General features: G+C 38.3%; 1 long non-coding RNA gene across 2 annotated transcripts; it reads left to right on the forward strand.

The window, feature by feature from the left end:
* The first annotated feature begins 8,645 nt into the window (after positions 1 to 8,645).
* On the forward strand, positions 8,646 to 13,234 carry LOC116412075. Of its 2 annotated transcripts, XR_004223525.1 has the most exons (5): positions 8,662 to 8,736; positions 10,122 to 10,217; positions 10,527 to 10,619; positions 11,265 to 11,339; positions 13,123 to 13,234. It is a non-coding gene; the product is annotated as an uncharacterized LOC116412075 (long non-coding RNA). The 2 variants fall into 2 exon arrangements; XR_004223526.1 differs by lacking the exon at positions 10,122 to 10,217 and having other exon boundaries at positions 8,646 to 8,736.
* Positions 13,235 to 22,191: the final 8,957 nt, after the last annotated feature.

Below are 22,191 nucleotides of genomic sequence, written 5' to 3' on the forward strand. Positions count from 1 at the left end.
GTCTACTTGCAAGACAGAAAATCCTATCTGTAAGAGACCTCATATAAATTGCTGCAACTCTATCCCCTGTATGAAGTAAGGAATGAGAATGTAGACATGTAACACTTGAACTTATTTGTAGCTCCAGCTGTTAGATATTCATAATGAATGTCTAATTTCCAGAATTACATGTAGTGCTTATGTCTCCATTTCCAAGTCACAAGGGAGCCATTGTGCGTTCTTCACAGTGGGCTTAATAGGAATCTAATACACACTTTTCAACAATGGAATTTAAAGGCATTCAGTACACAGCATGTTCTGGAATGGATACCCTTTACTTTCATACCATCAATGAATATTTCTGTGTGACCCAAATCAAGGTTTGCAAAGGAATTCTGAAAGTTGTACCCTGTTCTTTACAGTTTAGGGATAGGCAGGTTCTTGGATATAAACCTGGGACTAGATGTAGAATTGTTACAGCTGACATCCTGCAATACACAAAAAGCTATACACAAAAAGCAGTGCACCAAATAGAATATATCAACTTTAGTATAGGTATTAATTATAAGATGAAAAAGAAAATAAAATTATTCTCACTGATAACACAACAAAGCTCATATAACATAGCACACAACATTTTGTTCATATTCACTCATCTGCCTTGGTATTTGTTTTCCCGAGGAAGAAACGTGACCAGAATGTAGAAACTGTTTCCTTAATATATCTTTTTTTCATTTTGTGACTCCTGGTGAACTGGCATTTGTTGTTAGTAGTGCTCCTCCATGTTGGTATACATATACAGGTATGGGATCCATTATCCAAAAATCTGTTCCGAATGAGAAGACCATCTCTCATAGACTCCACTTTAAGCAAATAATTCTAATTTGTGAAAATAATTTCCCTTTTCTCTGTAATAATAAAACAGTACCTTATACTTTATCCCAGCTAAGATATAATTAATCCTTATTGGGGGCAAAACAATCCTATTGGGTTTTTAATTTTTTTTTGTTTGTTTGTTTCTTTGTTTTTTAAATTCAGGTAGTAATATTCAGGTATCTAATACTCTCAGCTAGTATGGAACAATCTTATCACAACAACATATCATATGTATAAAGGTACCTTTATCTAGCGCACACCTTGTACATAGATCTGGTATGCGTTGATATGATGTAGTCTATCTGGGGTGTAGCATGCCCTATAAAAAATATATGTTTGAATCAACCGCAATGTCTAATTTGGAGATACAGATAAAGTATATTTAGTGTTAAAATAATTGTTTATTACAGTAAAAGTATGGCGATCCAAATTACAGGAAGACCCCTTAACCCCCAGGTCCTGAGAATTCTGGATAACAGGTCTTATACCTGTACTGTAAATATATGTATATGTGTATTCCTAGCTCCTCCACTGCTCCTTCTGCATTGAAACACTTGGCTGCAGTCATTTTTGGCAAATGTTTTCTCTGTTATTTACCCATGCACAGATCTTGTTTCACATGAAAGTGCAACTGAAGTGCATATCCAGTACAATTAGGCCTAACTGCTTTGACCAGTTTAATAGAATTTACAATTTAATTGCAGCTGTATTGTAACACTCCTGCTGTGCTAAGAAATCTCTGCAAATCAAAAATGGTGGATAATTTCTCAGCAGAAGCAGGGTAAAGATTTAGGAAGCTTTTCAGCAGTGAGTCACCCGTAATACCTGGAAATGTATTTGATTGATATACTGTGCCAGAAATAAAAAGGTTCATTTACAGCTGCAGCCCAGATGTGGATGCACAAAAGTGGATGCAATTAGTGCCTCCGTTGACACCATTCATAAAGGTCCTTGGTTGTAAATAAGCTCACCACACTTGTCTGTAATTGTTTTAAGCACCATCTCAGCCACCCAGTCTGTTCTGGTGAATCTTGTTCAAGTGTGCCTATTGATGCAGGGGAACCCTGCCACTACTGCCACCTTCAAGATGGTGGTAAATTAGTGTCCCCACGGCAGCTTGCATCAATAGGTTCAGCAAACTTGCTCCTAAAGAATAACACACAGACATCATTTTAACACTGCGGAACGCACAGCCATCTTTATTTTATTACAGCAGAGTAAGTACCACAGCAGAGTGGGGAACAGTGGTGACTGGGGCCAGCTTGCACCAGGTGGCAAAGCCCAACAGGTATGGGGTCCACCAGGATTTTTCCAGTTAAGCCAGTGGGCCAGTTTAACCCTGACAATAATACTAAAATTATGGGAAAATGCTTCTGTAAAAAACATGCAAATTGTGGCTGCAATTGCATTTTCCTCATTCCTGTGTGAGCCCTATATTCATTTTTTATAAATCTTTCCGCTGAACAGTAACTGAACAATCACAGTTTGTCTACATTTTTATCCATCAGGCTCAGTCAAAGCAGCAGATGAGTAAAACCAAATTCTCTGCGGACCCCTAGAGTACTGGCCAAGGTTAGACAATACCTAATTAAAAGCACCACAAACAGTGGATAGACATTATTGTAAGCACAGCCTGCATTAGCAGCACGGAACCAAGCCTGGCAGAACAGAAGATAACTGGCTAAGCTGTCAAATGCTGTCTTACCCCTGCGCATTTTCTGTGTTTTAGGCCACATGAAAACACAGGGTGGCAGTTATGGCCTAATTTCCGAGTGTGGTGTTTGATAGAATATGTCATAGCATGTAACGACTACAAAGCAGATGACTGACAAATTTAGCGCAGGTCTAATCATCTTCGGTATTTGTGAAGCGTGCCCCAAATCCAGTAGTTTGCTCTTTTATGACAGTAGATCAAAATCCTCATTTTGTTTCATCCAGTACTTTGTATAACAGCCATTACTTTTGCTGTGAAGGGAGACTTAAACATTTCCAACAGTTTCAAACAATATTTGAGAAATATTAAGGGGCCGATTCAGTAAAAGTTGTTAATGCTTAACGCATAGTTTTATGCATTAAAAAGTGTTTGTTAATTAAGTACTGATTGATCAAACTCATTTTGCATGCGTTACTACTCATATTGCATGCACAATAATCCCAATTATCGCAAAGCGTTATTTCCATTGCATTGCGGTAATTATCTAATAGAAATAATACTAATTCATAATTCACAAACATACTTTAAGCGTTAAAAGCATAAAATGTGGCGCTAATTACTGTGAAACTTAACGCCTCCCAGGAGTAGGCGCTACTAAACAACATTGCAGCTGGTGATTGTCTGTGGTGACAACATGGAGTTTGCAGTCGGATTTTTTCAAGTATGTGTTTCAGGGAAATGGTAATTTTCAGACCGGTGGTTTTCAGAAGGTAACAGTTACGTGCGTAATAGCGTGTGCTAAGGCTGATGCCACACCAGGCGTAGGGCTGATTTTTTCGGCAAGCGGAAAAACGCTTGCCGAAAATTCAGCCCTACGCCTGCTACTTGTGCCTGCACCCGAATGAATGGGATACGCTCGGGTGAAGGCACAAGTAGCCGATATACGCATGAAAACGCGAGACTTTGCATTCTCTCGCGTTTTCATGCGTATATCGGCTACTTGTGCCTTCACCCGAGCGTATCCCATTCATTCGGGTGCAGGCACAAGTAGCAGGCGTAGGGCTGAATTTTCGGCAAGCGTTTTTCCGCTTGCCGAAAAAATCAGCCCTACGCCTGGTGTGGCATCAGCCTAATATCGCGTGCTACGAAATAACACATAAATATATTGCATGGTTTAAAATAACGCTTAAAAATATGTCATCGCCAGATAAATAATGACAGTAACATCGCTTCTTAATTCAGACAAGTGTCTTTTTTGTGAATCGATCGTTAATTCTCAAAATATAAGAAGTGATAATATTTTGAATGCATGCTATAAATATCACTCGTTTTTTCCTTAAGTGAATCGTCCCCTAAATGTTACAAATACCTATGGAAGTACAATATATTGACATCCTATGAACTCTCATTTATTAATCCTTCACAATCCACTAATGTTGATATCTTAATACTGACGTAACCTATCATCTCAAAATATCTGTCCTTGTCTAATCTTCAAACACTACCTCATCCCATGGCTTCCGCCAATTCCCTACTTGTTAATCAATCTGCAGCTCATTTATTTTCCTACAACCTATCTAATACAACTCCCTCCTGGCACTTCATAAAACCCCATATACTACATGACCCAAAGTATTCAAACACCTGTTTGTCCAACATCTCATTCCCAAACCAGGGGTATTAAATGTGTTGTTTACCTTTAATTTATTATTAAGTTATTATAATGCAGACCATGTCAATTTGCAATTTGTTTTCAATTTTTATTATTTGTGTTTTTTAGTTATTTAGCTTTTTGTTCATCAGCTTTCCAGTGTGTAATTTTGGCAGCTACCTGGTTGCTAGGGTCTTGTTTGCCTTAGCAACCAGGCAGTGCTTTTAATGGTTTGAAACATATGGAATAAAAAGTAACAATAGTCATTTTTAGTTTTTTTAGCTGATGGGGTTACTGACCCCCCAGTTAAAACCTGGAAAGATGTAGAAGAAGAAGGTGGCAAATAGTTTAAAAACTGTAACAAATAAATAATAAACCAATTGCGCAGTTGCTTGGAATAGAACATTCTATGACATATTAAAAGTTAACTTAAAGGTAAACACCCCTTTAATATCAGGTTGGCCCTCCCTATAAAAGCCTTCACTCATCTGGGCTTTCAACTAGGGGATGCTGGGATTTGCTTCAGTAAGGTTGGGCATTGATGTTATGGATCAGGCATGGCTCACTGTTGGAGTTGAAGTGTAGGAATGCGACCACACACCCACGTTCCTAAGCAATCTTGAATCCGGTGCATGGTCATTTTTCTCTATACCTTGTATTTGATCCCAACTAAAGATATACTTAATGCTTATTGGAGGCATTAATTGGGTTTATTTAATGTTTAAAAGATTTTTCAGTTGACCTATAGTTCAGCATTCTGGATAACAGGTCCCATACCTGTGTCTGCATGGTAGTCTATGTTTTTTTTAATGTTAAAATTCTTGAATTAGCTGATCTAAGCTTAAAAGTTTCATACATGAAGTTCAACTTTTGTGTTATAGCTTTGTGTTAGGGAGGTTAGCAATCAAGTTACTGAACCTGTGTCTGATGTGGTTGGAGTGATATTAATACCTGCTGCAGTGTGTTAGTTGGGCAGATCTGTACGGTGACCTGCATAGGGAGTAAAGTCTCCTAGATCCACCCAGAACTACTGCATAGCTTGCTATATTTGTGCAAATGCCTGCGCACATGTGTTACTGTATGACACACATGGAATGAAATGGTAAATGTCACCACAATTATGAAGGAAGCCCAATTTATAAATGCCCTTCTCTCTACCTGTGTTTCCAGAAAACCCTGTTTGGTTGCAAGATACACTATCTAGGGCAAAGCGGCAATCTTGGCAAATACAGAATCTATCTGTGGATGAGCCTTAAAGTTCGAACACAGACTTTATAATGTAGCTCTGATGTCCATAAACTGAATATCACAGGTAATATATACTCAACATCTCACAGTCGTAGGTTTTAATGCTTTCAATGTCTACTGAAATTTCTCTGCTGGGCATGTAATTCAGAGAAAAGTTACATTAACAGCACATAAAGAAACTTTAATAAACTTTAGAGTTTTAGCAGAGTACTTGAGCAAGACACAAATTGAAAGGGTGGCATCCACAAAGCAATAGGAGAGGGGTGCACAACCATTATCAACAGCACTAAACAAGGACTAAAGGGTCTTTATTTTTCCTTTTTTCCTTTACGTGAAGTGAAAACTCTAAATTAAGGAGGGATATGGGGTCTGGAATGTCCAGGCAGAAGGCCAGGATGCCATTGAGACCTGTCGTAGGTTATATTACATTGCTCACTAGACTGTCAAGCCTGGAAATAAGAAAGACTAATGGGGAATTAAAGATAGGAAAAGAGAAAAAGTCCAGTCTGCCACAGAGTGTAATGGATATAAAGGCAAAAAGATTTACATTATAGAGCTGAATATATTCTATTTATTATGTTTGGTTGAAAACCCCAACCTAATGTTCTTTGACTGCAGCTTATTCTTCCGCTTCTTCTTCTTCTTAGCGCCCCCCATTTTCTAAACGCTACTCCTCCTACAGTTTAGGGGTACAACACCCAAACTCTCCACACTTCTTTGCCCTATAGTGGAGCAGGTTGCTTGTGATTTTCTAAGCGACCCTGCCCCCCGTCTTTTTGTGGCGCCGCTCCGAACCCCAATTTTCCCATTGACTTTGACAGGGAAGATTTTCACACTGCTGCCACTCTTACAGCTTTGAAGCTACACCCCCCCCCCATAACATAATCATGGGGTCACCCCAAATGAAACAGCAACATTTGTTGGATGATCCGAAAGTGGGAGGGGCCAACAACAGCCAATCAAATTTCACCCATTGACTTTTATGGGGAAATTGAAACTGCTGCCAATCTTACAGCTTTGATTCTACACTCCCCAAACTTGAATCACAGTCATGGGGTCAGCCTGAATGAAAATATGATGATTGTTGGATGCCCAAAAGTGGGCGGAGCTGTGAACAGCCAATCAGATTTTACCTATTGACTTGGCAGAAATCCAACCTGCTGCTATTCTCACAGTAATAACGCCGGGGTCCCCAAATTTTGCAGGATTAGGCACCAGGTAACTGCTGTTCAGAGTTAGGAAAAGTGGATGGAGCCACTAACAGCCAATAAGATTTTACCTATTGATTTTCAATGGAGAAATTCAACCTGCTGCGATTCTCATGGTATTAACACCAGGGTCACTAGGGGACTGCATTTTTAGGTTTTAAAAAATGGGTGGAGCCACCAACAGCCAATCAGACTTCACCTATTGAATGTTTTGGGTTTAAAATGCTGCCTTTCTCACACTATTTATGTCAGGGTTCACAAACTTTGCACAGTCAGTCTCTGGCTCTGGCATATTCAGGGTTAGAACAAGTGGGTGGAGCCACCAACAGCCAATCCATTTCCACCCATTAAATTTCATTGGTTCATAGTTAAACTGATGCCATTATTTCAGTATTAATTCCAGGGTTGTTAAACTTTCCAAAGTTAGTCACTGGGTATTTGCCATTCAAAGTTAGAAAAAAGTGGGCAGAGCCACCAACAGCCAATCACATTTCACCTATTTACTTTCAATGGTGAAGTGTAAAATGCTGTCAGTCTCACAATTTTTATGCCCGAGTCCCCAAACTTTGTAAAGTTGGTCACTGGGGGACTGCAGTTCAAAAATATGAAAAGTGGGTTGGGCCACCAACAGCCAATCAGATATCATCCATTGAATTTTATTGGTTTAAATTTAAAATGCTGCCATTCTCACACTATTTATGCCAGGGTGCCCACTGTTTGTCACTGGGTGACTTCTACTCAAGGTTAGAAAAAGTGGGCACACCCACCAACCACCAATCATAATTTACCTATTGACTTTCATTGGTCTAAATTTAAACTGCTGCCGTTCTTTAACTATTAATCCTAGGTTGCAGAGTTAGTCTAGTTAGTACTGGGTAACTGCAGTTCCAGGTTAGAAAAAGTGGGTGGAGCAACCAACCACCAATCAGATAGCACTCGTTGACTTTCAGTGGGGAAATTTAAATTGCTGCCATTCAGACACTATTAAAACCAGGGTCCCCAAATTTTGCACAGTGGTTTTTACTCTATAACTGTGCTCCAAGGTTAGAAAAAGTGGGTGGAGCCAACAACAGATCAGATTTCATTCAGTGACTTTACGTTTTTCAACCCAACATGAAGTTTGTCCTCAAACTTCCCTTTCTAGTTTATACAGGGCTACAGATAAATGAGCAGCAGTGTCATTGGGGAATGGTGGACTGTGGCAAGCTCTCCACAGTCGCAGTCCCTTCTTAATATTTCTTCTATGTTCTCATAACCTAGTTTTCAGGGTTCATCCTCCCTACATATTGCAGGTTACATGGGCACTTAAACATATATACTGTCAGGGGTTATGTAGCTGGGACCAGCTTTCTGGGGGTACAGCAGCCCATGGCACAATCACAATTCACGGGGGAGTAGTATCTTTTAGGCAGTTTATTTTGGCACAAATAAAACAAAATAAACAGTTATTGCAGAAAAATTGTTCTTTGTTGCTCCTGGGCTCCTGTTGAAAGACGAGCATCCCTTTTAATGTATATGGCTTTTTATAAATACAATTGTATCTTTTTATAAATAAAATTGTATGATTATCCCTAAGAAGTTTTTGTAAATCTCTTTTTCTCATTATGATATACAATGTTTTTTAGTTGTATTTCTATTTTTATTGTCCTTTTATCTTATCTAATCAACTTTGTGTCATAACCTTCTTCTTCACACCTGGCACTCCTTTTCATAGTCCTCCTTACCTCTACAGTTTCTTTATATCCTATTGAACAGGGAATAGAGAACAATATTCAACCACCTTTTATGGTGACAACTCATATTCAGGAGAAACCCACTGCAATCTGTAGATTTGCAATATAAACTAGTCTCCCATCTACCATTATCAGGGAAAATTACCAAGTCGGGGAAGTTAAATTGTGGTATAAGTGCATTGAGCTGGACTCAAATATAAATTTCACAACATGCACTGTTCTATTAGCCAATGATATTCAGTAAATTGATCACCTGGTTGGTAGAGGATCTAATCAGCAGATGATGAGGGGGACAGTTGATTACAAACAAAAACAGGACAAAAACTTGCTACTTTCAAAACAAGCTCTTCCTCTCAACAAGTCTGAAGGCCCTGGATTTTCAAGAAGGTGAGTGATTTCCTAATCATAAAGGTATTCATTAATAATGGAGGTTTCTTTGTAACTACTGATATCATCATATTTTTGCAAGAAGTACATTTCAAAATACACAAGTTCTGATGAGCCACATGACACAAACTATATCATGAAACAACAATTAAATCTGATAGCATTACTAGGCGCCATTCATAAACATATATTTTACTGCTTTTATGCCTTGTGTAATGTAAGGTTTTATCCTAGTGGAAGTCACTGTATATCATTTTAAAACTTCATATATATCTTAATATAAAAATGTAAACTCTGCAGGACTGTGGCTTTGTGCTTTTTGTGACTTAGTAGTGACTTCTAATATTCTTTGAAATAACAGTACATTTTCATACCTTCCATCTGTTTTTTTGGGACAGACACAGTACCAACCCCTAGAATTTAAATATTTCACATTGGTTTCAGCTAAGGAAAGGGAGGCATAGAGAGACAAGCAGGGTGGGAGCACAAGGTTATGGTATTCTTCTTGTAGGTAATGCTTTCAGTCTATCCATTTCTGCAGCTCTTGTACTGGCATGGGTGGGCTTAACAGAATGCTTATTGGCCACTTCTGCAGCACTTTTACTGGCATGTGTGAGTGCTCATTGGCCATTTCTGCAGTGATCTTATAAACTTGTCTGAAGGGGGTATATATATGTTTTTTTAAGGTCATGGTATATGTGGGGTGCGGATAAAAGCTGTGTCTGGTTCAATAAGATATGCCCCTCTTTCTAATTTTCAAATGTTGGGAGGTATGCATTTTACTAGTTACTTTGTTATTTTGGATATAGGGGTCATTACTACAGAGTTGTCAACCATCTCCATGTCATGATGGAAATAATGATCCAGTCCTGGCTTTTTTTAAGGCCTGAATTCCATTTCACGCTACATGATAACATGAAATAAGGTGTCAAGAAGGCCTGGAGTGGATCATTATCTCCCTCATGACATTGGGTTTGTTTACAGCTCTGTTACTATATCCCCAGGCAGAAGTGCAAGAGCATAAGAAGCATAAGACTGTCCCCTCAAGCTCATGCAGAGTACACTTTTAACTGTGCTGTGTCTGAATGACTGCAAGTTAGATGGCAGAAGGAGGGGTGCCTATGTGCCTCCCCATTCCATCACTGTATTCATGGGGAAGGCCACAGGTCTTTTATGTTCCAAAACAGAGCACAGAGACCTGCTGCAATTTATGTAGAGCAGAGAAATTCTGAATTTACTCTCTTGAATTTATACCCACACAGGAGACTAATATTAAGTAAAGCTTTGAGAACATGGCTACAGCTAGCATCTTCTTTTTATTTTATTCTTAACTGAATTCATTGATTTCTGGTTTGGGAATTTGTAAAAATCCATTTTTCTTACAGTAAGAAGACTGACCTCTCAGTTTTCCAGAATGTCAATTAGCAGTCCGGGAAGAAACAACTAAGGGGCCTTTGACTACAATGGAAACTATAGACTAGGTATGGAACATAATGAGTACTCTAATGTACGTAGTTGAGTAGTTTAACCAGTCAGATCATTATCAGTTTACAGTTTACTAAGTTCAAGAATTTTGTTGCTAATCACAGCATAATGTAATAAATAAGTAGAACACATGTAATAACTGAGAATACAATTTGCTCAGGTTCAATAACCTATAGGAAATCAGTAGGTAACATTTACTGGTCACCTTCTACTGCAGGACCTGCTGGTTTCATGCATATTATAAGTTGCATATTTCATGTTGTATATTACATGACATCCTTGTGGTGAAATAGGTTTCTTTTCAGGTCATTCTTATCAGTGTTGGAATAGAGGACAAACATGGAAAAGAAAGAACAAAAGGTCTAAAACAAAGTTCAGAGCACAGAGAAAGAGGAGAGGTAAAGTAATCTCAGGGACAAACTTATGAACATTGCTTTTCCCTTGATGCAAATTGGATTAAAAATAGCATTTTCCCTAACTGCAGATATTTGTTCTCATGTGCAGGAAGAATGGGGTGTATTATTATTATTATTATTATTAACATTTATTTATGAAGCGCCAACATATTCCGCAGCGCTGTACAATAAGTGGGTTTCATACACTGGACATACAGAGTAACATATAAAGCAATCAATAACCGATACAAGAGGTGAAGAAGGCCCTGCCCAAAAGAGCTTACAATCTACAAGGAGAAAGGGTATATTATACTTTATAATCTATGGTGTTTATTTGTTACAATGCAGTACAAAAATGTACAATTCTTCTGCATATTTTTGGAATCAGATACCCTCTTGTTATACCCCACAATTTTATTATTTTGCTTTAACTGCCCACATCAGAGTCCCTTCCTAGCACTGTCATTGCCATGCACAGCTCCCAGCACTTCATCCTCATGCTCAACTCCCAGCACCAGTCCTTGAACACATTGGTGAAAGGTCATATTTTGGTTCACTTTCCACCCCATACAATAATAATGACCAAACAATAACTTATTGTAAATTAAATGTTGCTCTGCGGTCACTAAAATTCCTTTTCTTTCTCAGTTTACCATAGGAATAGGAACTGGTATTACCGGAGGTTTATACATCAAACTACAGTAATTACAATTCTGCTATAAAGTAAGTAATCTCAAAATGAATGCATTGGAAGGTATAGGAACCTAGCAAAGATGTACCCACCCCCAATATTGACTAATGTGTATAAATAAAAGGCATATTAAAAATGGCTTCCTGACTTTGGTAAGAATAAATATTTCCTCTCTGTACACCAGGGATCCCCAACCTTGTTTACCCGTGAGCAACATTCATATGTAAAAAGATCTGGAGAGCAACACAACCATAAAACATGTTCCTGGGGGTACCAATAATAACTGTTATTGGTTATTTGGTAGCCCCTATATGGACTGACAGCCTACATGAGTACACCTGTTTTTTATGCAACCAAAACTTGCCCAAAAGCCAGGAATTCAAAAATAAGCACCTGCTTTGAGGTCACTGAGAGCAACATCCAAGGGGTTGGGGAGCAACATGTTGCTCACGAGCCACTGGTTGGGGATCACTGCTGTACACCATTGAGAATCAGTGATGCATTATGGCAGGGGTGCCCATATTACCCACATGGAGTAAAGCCATGGCACCACTTTAGAATCTACCACTTTGAATATTACACTGCCATGGAAAATGTAAGTTGATTGCATTACAGTAAGAGATGCTTTTTCTTACAAATCCAAATAAGTGGAGGTACCGAGGAGGGTGATATAACAGAGCTGTTAGTAGCCAGTGCTCGGATGCGTGATCTACCACCCACTAGCAAAGGAGTAGATTCCAATTGGCGTTTTGGGCACTAATGTGTTAAAAGCTCACACTATAATACATAGCACATGGGCTGATATGATGGAAAGTACAATGCTGTATGGAATCCACTGCTTGTGAATAAGGCCTATATACTATATGTACAGATAGTAAACACAATCAAAACATACTATGTTATATAGCCTTTAGACAAACATCATGTGCCTATATAGCCAGTGAAAGATGGGTGCTCCTGTCATACCATAGATGCATATCTGGCATTTGACTTTAGATTAAAGTGTTTATAGGTGTATGGTCATATTGACAAATGGTAGTGTAGTAAGCATTACTGTTAATTACTGTCATTACTGGTGTGGGACTGCTTAGCCTCAAGTAAAAGTGGTGTGCAAAAAGGTATCGGCATAGTTAGAAAACCAACATAAGCTGTGTATTTTTACTGAATACACCACTTCTGGCTTTTTATTCCCCCATTGATTTCAGTGCACTTCACATAGTCAGATGGTAGGACACAACTGCATCATTTCCAGGGTACCCCTTCTGCATATCTTTTAAAGAGCCACGCCAGATTTTTCATATATAATATTTATTCACAAAGGGAAATTTAGTACTTTTTTTTTCACTAGATTTTTTCACTTTTTTAATATAAAATTATATTTTTACCTTAGTGTGATGTGTTACTCTTACGCCTTCCTACTAAAGGCCTGCCACTGCCTATGGTGCCATGAAAAAAGGCACATGTGGTAGATGTTTAACATCTTGTTAAGTAGTTCCAAAGTCTTGTGGTCCACTATATCCTTACTATACAGCCTTTATGATTTTATTAAATACTGTGCAACTTCATTAAAAATCTTTCACAATATATAACTGTAATTATCCCTCATTCCATATTGCAAATGTCCCCAACAGTTGCTCATAATTCAGTTTATCCTTGGACCTGCCTATAGAGCTGCACAGACACAATACACGGTTCCTTAAAATATCATTTTATTTGCACTCAAAGCCTTTAAAAATGGGCATAATGTGAGTGCTCTGATATAATAAAAAATAAGAATGTTCTTTAAGCTGAATTTAATCTGTTGCTTCTTCATAGTACCTTGAAGATGGGACACAGGCAGAAAACACCCAGCAAGAATGGAACAGTGCAAGAAATATAGGACAGCTTTGGCAAAATGCATAAAAAGTGTTGTTTAATAAAAGCAATTATAACAAGCCATTTGCCTTCCAGTGGTTATTGGTTGATACAGTATAAGCTGCATAGATCATCCCAAACAAATCTCCAAGAACACAAGCCAGTACCTATCATAGCCATGTCAGTACCAATCTCTATCAATATAGTGGAAGAGTTATACAAATACTTTATAGCTGTTCACCAAATTCACTCAGGGTGCGAGTTCAGTGTTGAGAGTTCCACCGTGATACTCAAGAGCAACACATTCAGGCTTCAAAAAAGATGCAGTACAATGTTGTTGTTTATTCTTTTCTGATTCACCAAAATGTGCCCCAATGGTCCAGGCTGGCAGAAGTCTTGTCTGTCTACCCCTAGTTCCAGTTCATTTATATGGTAAAGCTATTTCTACACAATGCTAGACCCCTTTAAAATATCACTAGCAATTGCATCAATATTTATAGCAAATCAATATTTGTATTTATATAGCACTGCTACTACAAATAGAGGTCAATACAATAATAAATACAAAGTACAGTTATATTAAAGGTTAAGAATTAAGTGTCAAAGAGACAAGAAGAAGGAGGCCTCTTTCCCATAGAGCTTGCAATCTAAGTGAATGGGTAGCTTACAGACACAAACTAACCATGCTAGCATAGAGTTTAGGGTATCTATATGCACAGGCAATGTAAAAACCCTGCATCACTTGGCCATGTTTTACTGGCTACAACCCAAATTACATTATGCCCTGCCCAACTGATGAACAAGCTACACCTCTCTTGGCTTTTTGTAAAGGCATGATAAACTCAATAGGAGCCTTATGGGAGCTGACAAGAATTTTAAGGCTGAGTCTCTGTCTTTAATGAATTTGGAGAAATAAGTGAATGTAAAACAAAATCATAAAGAAGATATACATATATATATATACATATATATAAAGAAGCAGAGGGCTGCACACACAGGGAATTTGCAAAAAGAAAAAGTATTAATTGAAAAAGATCCCACATTTAAAGCACTAACGGTGCTCTTCTTCAGGGACATACCAAAAGACCGTGTGTACCCACCCCCATTAAATACCCCACTGTACAGAAAAAGGCGCCAAACAAGGTGATTGTAACCATGGTAACCGTTGTATACAAACCATAAAATAAGGAATGTGTAGTGATCAAAGAAACGCATAAGACAAAAGTGAAGCATGACAGAATAAACTTTGCAGTATACTGAGCAAAAGTGAAAGTAATATACAAAGTATCACAAGAGTCACTAATCATAGTATCAAATAATAGAAACAAATATCGCTTGTCAGTGGGTAAGGTAAAGTAACAAAAAAAGTTGCAAATAACAAAGATAAGGAAATGAAAAACTCATAGAGAAAGACATACCATCCAACTCATAGGGACAAACATATTCGATCGCTTGTAGCAGGACAGCAATACCGTAGCTCAAAGCCCACCGCACCAGTGGACTTCGGGCTACGGTATTGCTGTCCTGCTACAAGTGATCGAATATGTTTGTCCCTATGAGTTGGATGGTATGTCTTTCTCTATGAGTTTTTCATTTCCTTATCTTTGTTATATGCAACTTTGTCTTATGTGTTTCTTTGATCACTACACATTCCTTATCTTTATGGTTTGTATACAACGGTTACCATGGTTACAATCACCTTGTTTGGTGCCTTTTTCTGTACAGTGGGGTATTTAAGGGGGGTGGGTACACAGGGTCTTTTGGTTTGTCCCTGAAGAAGAGCACCGTTAGTGCTCAAAACCTCGGATCTTTTTCAATAAATACTTTTTCTTTTTAAATAAATATTTTTTCTGTGTGTGCGGCCCTCTGCTTCTTTATTATTATTTTTGCCAGCACCCAGGGCTTTTGATTCTTTGGATGGTGTGCTCTGTTTGTTCCTATATATACATATATATATATATATAGCCTGACCTTAAAGTCAATCAAAAATGATTAAACATTAGCAGAAAGATCCACACATTCTTGTGAAAAAACTGTTGATATTCCCAATCACTGTGTATTCTAACATTTCGGTCCTTGTTAGGACCTCCAATGTTTTGGTCCTCATTGGGGCCTTTATCAAGATCGAGGTCCTCATTCAAGATCCCCAGTCAAGGTTCCAAAGAGGGCCAATACATTGTAATGCACAGTGATTGAGAATAAATCAACACTTTTTTTACAAGAAGGCATGCAATCTTTCTGCTAATATACAGAATATAATTTCCATAAGACAAACCCCCACAAAACTTACCTTAATGTGGTTGGATTTACATTTCTGGCTGCAGCGAATCATGGCAACCAAAAAATACAGGAAGTGATAAGAGCTGTGATGACATTTTTTCATTGGGACCCAAAACAACAGATGTATTTTCATGTATTTAATGCCTGTCACAAGTTATTAAAGGTTATAACCTGCTTGTTCTTACAATAGGGTCGGTTTTAGAACTGAAATATCACTTGTGTAGTTGGAATGCTAAGACATGTGACAAGGAAGGACAGCAAAAAAAGACTGAAGAGTGGACGTAAACAGGAATAAGAAAATAGATTCTCAAGTGTAGGTCTAGAATTACAGTGCCAAATTTACTGTAGCAGAGTCTAATTTAAAAGCTAGCATTCCTTTATGGTGCCATTCACTGTGTCTGTGCTGCCAACAGTCTGGCAATGGGCACATTCTGAACATTCATTCTACACCTGGAAACCCACCCTTGTACCCTCCAGTATTCCCACATTATATGCATTATACCAGAACACAGTATAAGAAAACCCCAAGTTGAGTATACACTACATGTCATCGCTTTAGTGATTTACGATTATAGGTATCCGCTTAGGGCAAGGATTTAGTTTCATTGCAGAGGAAATTTTTGCTGGCACAAGCCGGGCTGATCTACTGTTGACGTTTTAATAGTAATGTTCTTTACTTCTGCTCTTATGATGAAATTTATTTGTAAACTGTAAATATATATAATCAGTGAAAATATAATCAATATTTTCTGCTTCATGTGAAATTCCACAGAAGTGTGCAGCTCTAGCAAAGTCTTTAATATGAGAAAAGAAAGGAAATGAGTTAGATCAGTGATCCCAAACCAGTGGTTCGTAAGCAACATGTTGCTCCCCAACCCCTTGGATGTTGCTCCCAGTGGACTCAAAGAAGGTGCTTATTTTGATTTCCTGGTATGGAGAAAATTTTTAGTTGCATAAAAACCTGTCATAATGCCAAACAGAGCCTACTATATGCTGCCAGTCCACATAGGGGCTACCAAATAGCCAATTATAGCTCTTATTTGCACCCCCAGGAACACCATGTTTGTGTTGCTCCCCAACACTTTTTCCATTTGAATGTGGCTCATGGGTATAAAAGGTTGGGAATTAGAGTTAGATATTAAAGAGAAGTTTAGGAGAGCACAATCAGCAGTCTGGGGATTAGTAAAATATCCACAGACCAGGTTTAAAAATCTTGTAGGGTGAAGACTACATTAGGCCACTATTACGATCCAATTGTTTTTCCAGGGCAAACCTGTGTGGTGAAACACATAAAATGAGCAAATCTTAATTATGTATTGTGACATGCTGACTGCCTGTACACATCATTTTTGGGGGGAATTAGTTATGGTAGGCAGGTAAACAGAGGATCTGGAGCATAAGAGACAGGGACACCACTTCTTCAGGCAAAAACATAGGTTTATTAAGGGCAAATTCTTCCTAACATAAAGCTCCCATGAACACAGTTCATCAAGAAACAGTTCAGCAAACTTGTTCAAAACTTGTCCCTCTTGTCCTCATCTTCCAGGGTAACTTCCACACTCTGGGACCTTTTCAAGGTTTCTCACCATCCCCAGTGACACACTTGTGAGCACTCAGGCTTCACCTTAAGCCTTGCTGACTCTTCTCAGCTCTCATACACCTGGTCACGACTCCCTCTGCTCCTTGCAGTGGCAGGAGGCACCCCAGCCCCTCTGGGAGTTCCTCACACAGGCAGGCAAACTTCCCGCTCTGAGAGTGGACACCTTTCTGAGTGACCCCTCACTCTCAGTGAGGGGGCCCCAGGTGTGGGAGCACACACCTTTTAACCTCTCCAGGCAGCTCCTCTCTCAGTTGCCTCTTAATTAGCCCACTCAGTGGCATTATTAACATTGTCTGCACAAGGAATCCCCCTGCAGTCCACATCACAAACCTCAAATGTGCACTCTCTCTTACATTTTTAGGAGCGAATGCTATGTTTCCTAACCACGTTGTCATAGTATGTATGTATGTGTATCAACAGTATAAGGATATATTTTACATATTTGTCTTGTGTATTATATAGTGATTAATGTACCCCTAATGTAAAATATTATAAGATATTGTAACTTATCAAGGAGTTCCATGACCATATAAAGGCATAAGGCTGAAAGTCAAGTGCTTTAATACGGGTCATGGAACTCAGAGGTGACTTCTAATATACTCATATTTTACAATAGGGGGCATATTATTTATTATAATACACAGGTTTTACAGTAAGTTGGAAGTTTACAAGATATTCATGGCTCTTGTGTATTATGTACTTTAATCACTATATAACAGGCAAAAGCTATGAATATCCTGTAAATTATATCATTAGTAAGGATATTATGAGGATATTAAGCACTTGTGGCATGGTTGCATAGGAATAGTAAGAAGGAGCTACTCTTCCCATGCAACCCCTATTACTGAGGGGGTTGCTTGGCTTGATTCCATGCCCTTTAGCTGAAAGGCACTCAAATAAGTTATTTTCTTCTATGATAATGCTTTGGGTCAAGTAGTTTTTCTCAAGAGATGTATTGGCCTATACAAGGGTGCATTCTGGGCTAGAAATCTTCTCTAGGAGGCACTCTGCCACAGTGCAGATAATCCTTTCTTTATTTTCCTCCCACAGCTCAAAAATATACATGAGTATGAGTTGTTTTCCTATTTTTGTAAATGTGCCTGTAGTAGATTGTAAGCTCCATTCGAGATGATGATAAACAGATGATGATAAACAACAAATATTAACAGGTGTTTCCTGTTTGATCTTGGGCTCCTGGAAAAGGGGATTTGCCAAACTGTGTAAACTCTGGGAGTTTGCTCCTCTCCTTTTTAATTAAAAACAAACTGCAATATTTTGCAAAAGATGCCTAAAATGCTCACATATCAAAATGATTTGATTTGAAACAGTAAAATGTCATGTAGATAGCTAGTTATTTTTCAAGTAAAAAGGCATTTTATCCAGAAATTTTTTATGCAATGCATTTTGGGTTATGTAGCTGTCTGTACACTGTGGAGGAGTTGTTACAGATTTTAACATCAATGTTTTAGTCCCCCCTCCACTGCCAGGAATTCAGATGATACAGAAAGAGATAGGTATATTATGGATTTCTGTGCTGTGTGGGGCTCTTTAACAAATTTTGGTTTGGAGTTTCCCTTTAACCAAAGTGTGGGTGTGAATGTTATAGGGGCCTTAGATTGTAAGCTCCACTGGTGCAGGGACTGATGTGAATAATGTATGATTATTGTAAAGTGCTGTAGAATATGTTGGCACTACTGTCCTTACTTACTCTAACATTGGGTATATGACAACAACACGACACGTGTTTCAAGTTCTAAAAGAGATTGATGTATTCAATTGGACAAAATGGGGTCATCTTAAGAAGGATTCCTTTCAAGCCATTCAGCTAGAAAAAGTTAAGAAAGCATTATTATAGCATCACACACACACTGTTTAATATGTTTTTAACTCTTCTTTTCAAGAAGTACAGGTATGGGACCTGTTATCCAGAATGGGGTTTTCCGGATAAGGGATCTTTCTGTAATTTGGATCCCTATGATTTAAGTCTGCTAAAAATTATTTAAATATTGAATAAACCTAATAGGCTTGTTTTGCCTCCAATAAGGATTAATTATATCTTAGTTGGGATCAAGTACAGGTACTGTTTTATTATTACAGAGAAAAAGGAAATCATTTTAAAAAATTAGAATTATTTGCTTATAATGGAGTCTAAAGGGAGATGGCCTTTCCGTAATTTGGAACTTTCTGGATAACGGGTTTCCTGATAAGGGATCCCATACCTGTAGTAGTATATTATATCTCTCATATATTTCTTAATAAAAAATAAATAAGTTAGAAGACATTACTGACAGAATGCAGGAGTCATTTTTTAAACGAAAAACAAAGGAAAAGTTCAAGTCATTGGTAATCTTTAAACATTTTAGATTCTGACTTATCTAAATGTACAGCATTTATTGATTCCCCATGTTTTTAATTCCAACAAAATAACTTTCCATAAATATCCATGCCCCGTAACCAGATATTTTATAGAAAAGTAGACTATATGTATAGTGGTTTTTACATGAAACCAAAACCCATCTATAAGAGAAAGTAAAAATAACTGCTAAAAGGGAATGCATGGGTATCACATTTCCATTGGAAGATGGAGATGTTAAGGAATTGAGCCAAATGTATTGATGACTGTATCTGCTACTTCTTAGAGGACAAACTCTCAGTTTGCTTATTTTTTCCTAATATTAGAAACTCTAGGCAACTGATATGCACAGTTGTACAGCAGGCAAACTGCATCTGGGCAGCTCTGAAGTTCTTCATATCAGAAGTTTGGGAATAGATGAATGAATGCTTAAACCTCTGGAAGCCAAACTCCATGATTTACATGGCTGACATGAGCTGTGTGCCAAGTCATACCCTTAAATATTCTAGTAGAAATGTGCTTACTACAGGGAGCCAATTTATACTAGTATAATCTTATGGAGACCAGACAGTTGTCCCTGTTATGGAGATAGCAATTCATGCTTCCATCAGCTATCCATGGCCCCTTGACTGTAAATATACACCCTTCCTATTCCCTCTTGTAATAGGCTTATTGACAATATAGGAGCGCAGAGGGAGGTGTTATGGGACCTGCCGCTAGTGCAGAGAGCACAATAGCACTAGACTGAACTAGAAGAGCCAAAATGTAATTTGAATGGTGCCTCTTGAAGTAACCGATAGCAGCTTTTAGTATGATGTAGAGAGTAATATTCCAAGACAATTTGTAAATTCATTATTTGTGTTTTTTTTTAATTATCTCACGTTTTGACTATGAAGATTTTCATTCATCCAGGTCATGGTATATCTAGTATAGATAAATCTAAAGCAACTGGACTTGTTAAAGTGATATTGACAGCAAAATAGTACTTTTCATTAAATGATTCTAACTCCAAGCATACCTATAACTCATGTGGAACGTTTTTTCCAGAAAGCCCTTGTTTTGTTATTAAACGCTTCTTAAGATCCTGGCCCCGACTGTGAGACAAACCCTACTGTCTCTGTTAAAGGAGACATATTGGATAAATGGGAAAAACCCTAATTTTGTAGGCAGTTATGAATAATATACGGTGCTGGTTTCACTTTGTGCTAAAAATTAATCCTCTCTGTAAAAATGGCCCCTTTATTGGAGCTCCCTATAGATCCTCTCAGGTCTGTGTCTGTGTTTCAAATGAGGGGTGGGTGTGTCCTAACGGTCCCTGCCAGAAGCACAGTAGGAGGGGGAGAGCGAATCACAGCCCTGCACTCACACAAGCACAGACAGGCTTCAGTTCCCTATCAGGTCAGCCTAGCTGCTGATTGGTTCCTATCCTACAGTGCAGTGTACTGAGGGCCACCGGCTCCCCAGCTCATCCAGAGAATTCAGCCAGCAGGAAGTGGAACAGATGGGCGGGGTTAGTGGGGTTTTCGGCGAATTTCTCAATAAATCAGTCCAAAACACAACTTTTTTTAGCACAATCCTTCTATATCTAGAGGAGTATAATTCACTGTTACATTGTTAATTTTTATAGGATATGTCTCCTTTAAGCCTGTCAGTCAAAGCAGGAGCAGGCTGACGACAGTCTCTCAAAGATCCTCCTTTCCTTTTCCCTTAACATGCTCAGCACTAGGCAAGCAGGCTAAAGAATAAAATACAAGCATCGGCGCGCTCACTTCTGAGCGTCGACGTGTGCGTGATGACGTCATTGCGCACTGAAGCCAGAAGGGCAGCACAGGTCCCGTCGCCGATTGGTGTAAAAGTAAGGTTTTGTTTTTTTTAATTGCAGGGGCGGCAATCAAGGAGCCAAGAAGAGAAGAAAGAAGATGGCAGCGCCGTGGGACTTAGATTCTAAAGGTGCGGACAGAGGACCAACTGGACCAGCGGATTTTTTTTAATAGCGTTTCATTAGCTTTCAGGTAAGTGAATAAAACGGCAACTTAAAAAAAAAAAAAAGTGTCGCTTTTAGTAATCATTGAAGACGTTTCAGTTGAACTGAAGAAGCTGCTCGGATGAGTAGTGAAATGTCTTCAATGATTACTTAAAAAGTCCAGTTGCTTTAGATTTATTTATACTAGATATATCTCACTTTTTGTTCAGGAGCTCTGAACGAAAGCCATTACATGGTTGCTAGGCTTCAAATTACCTTAGCAACCAAGGAGTGGTTTGAGTGAGAGACAGTTATATTTATAGGAGAGGACCTGGATAGAAAAATAAGTAATAAAAAGTAACAATAACAATAAAAATTGTAGCCTCACAGAGAATTAGCTTTTTGGTTGCCGGGGTCAGTGACTCCAAGTTGGAAAGAGGCAAAAGAGGAAGGCAAGTTATTGAAATTATAAAAAATAATGAAGAACAATTAAAAAGTTGCTTAGAATTTGCCATTCTGTAACATACTAAAAATTAACTTAAAGGTGAACCACCCTTGCATAAAAATGATCAGCTAAATAATTCTCTGTAGCAAATGAAGCAAAAAAGCAACCACCACAAATGAAATACCCCTAACATGCTTGTCTGACTGCCTGAAAATTAATATACAAATAAAGGGAAAGAAAATCCTACTTATAATTAGAGTATATTTTCCCTTTAATCTCTGCCTAGAACAGGAGCTGGGACTAATGAGGATTCGTGAATACACAGCCCCCTGTGTCTTTAATGCAGTGCACGCCCACAGAGAGAGAAGTCACACAGATCCAGCCCAGCA

This window comes from Xenopus tropicalis, chromosome 7, assembly GCF_000004195.4.
Source record: "Xenopus tropicalis strain Nigerian chromosome 7, UCB_Xtro_10.0, whole genome shotgun sequence".
Taxonomy (NCBI): Eukaryota; Metazoa; Chordata; class Amphibia; order Anura; family Pipidae; genus Xenopus; species Xenopus tropicalis.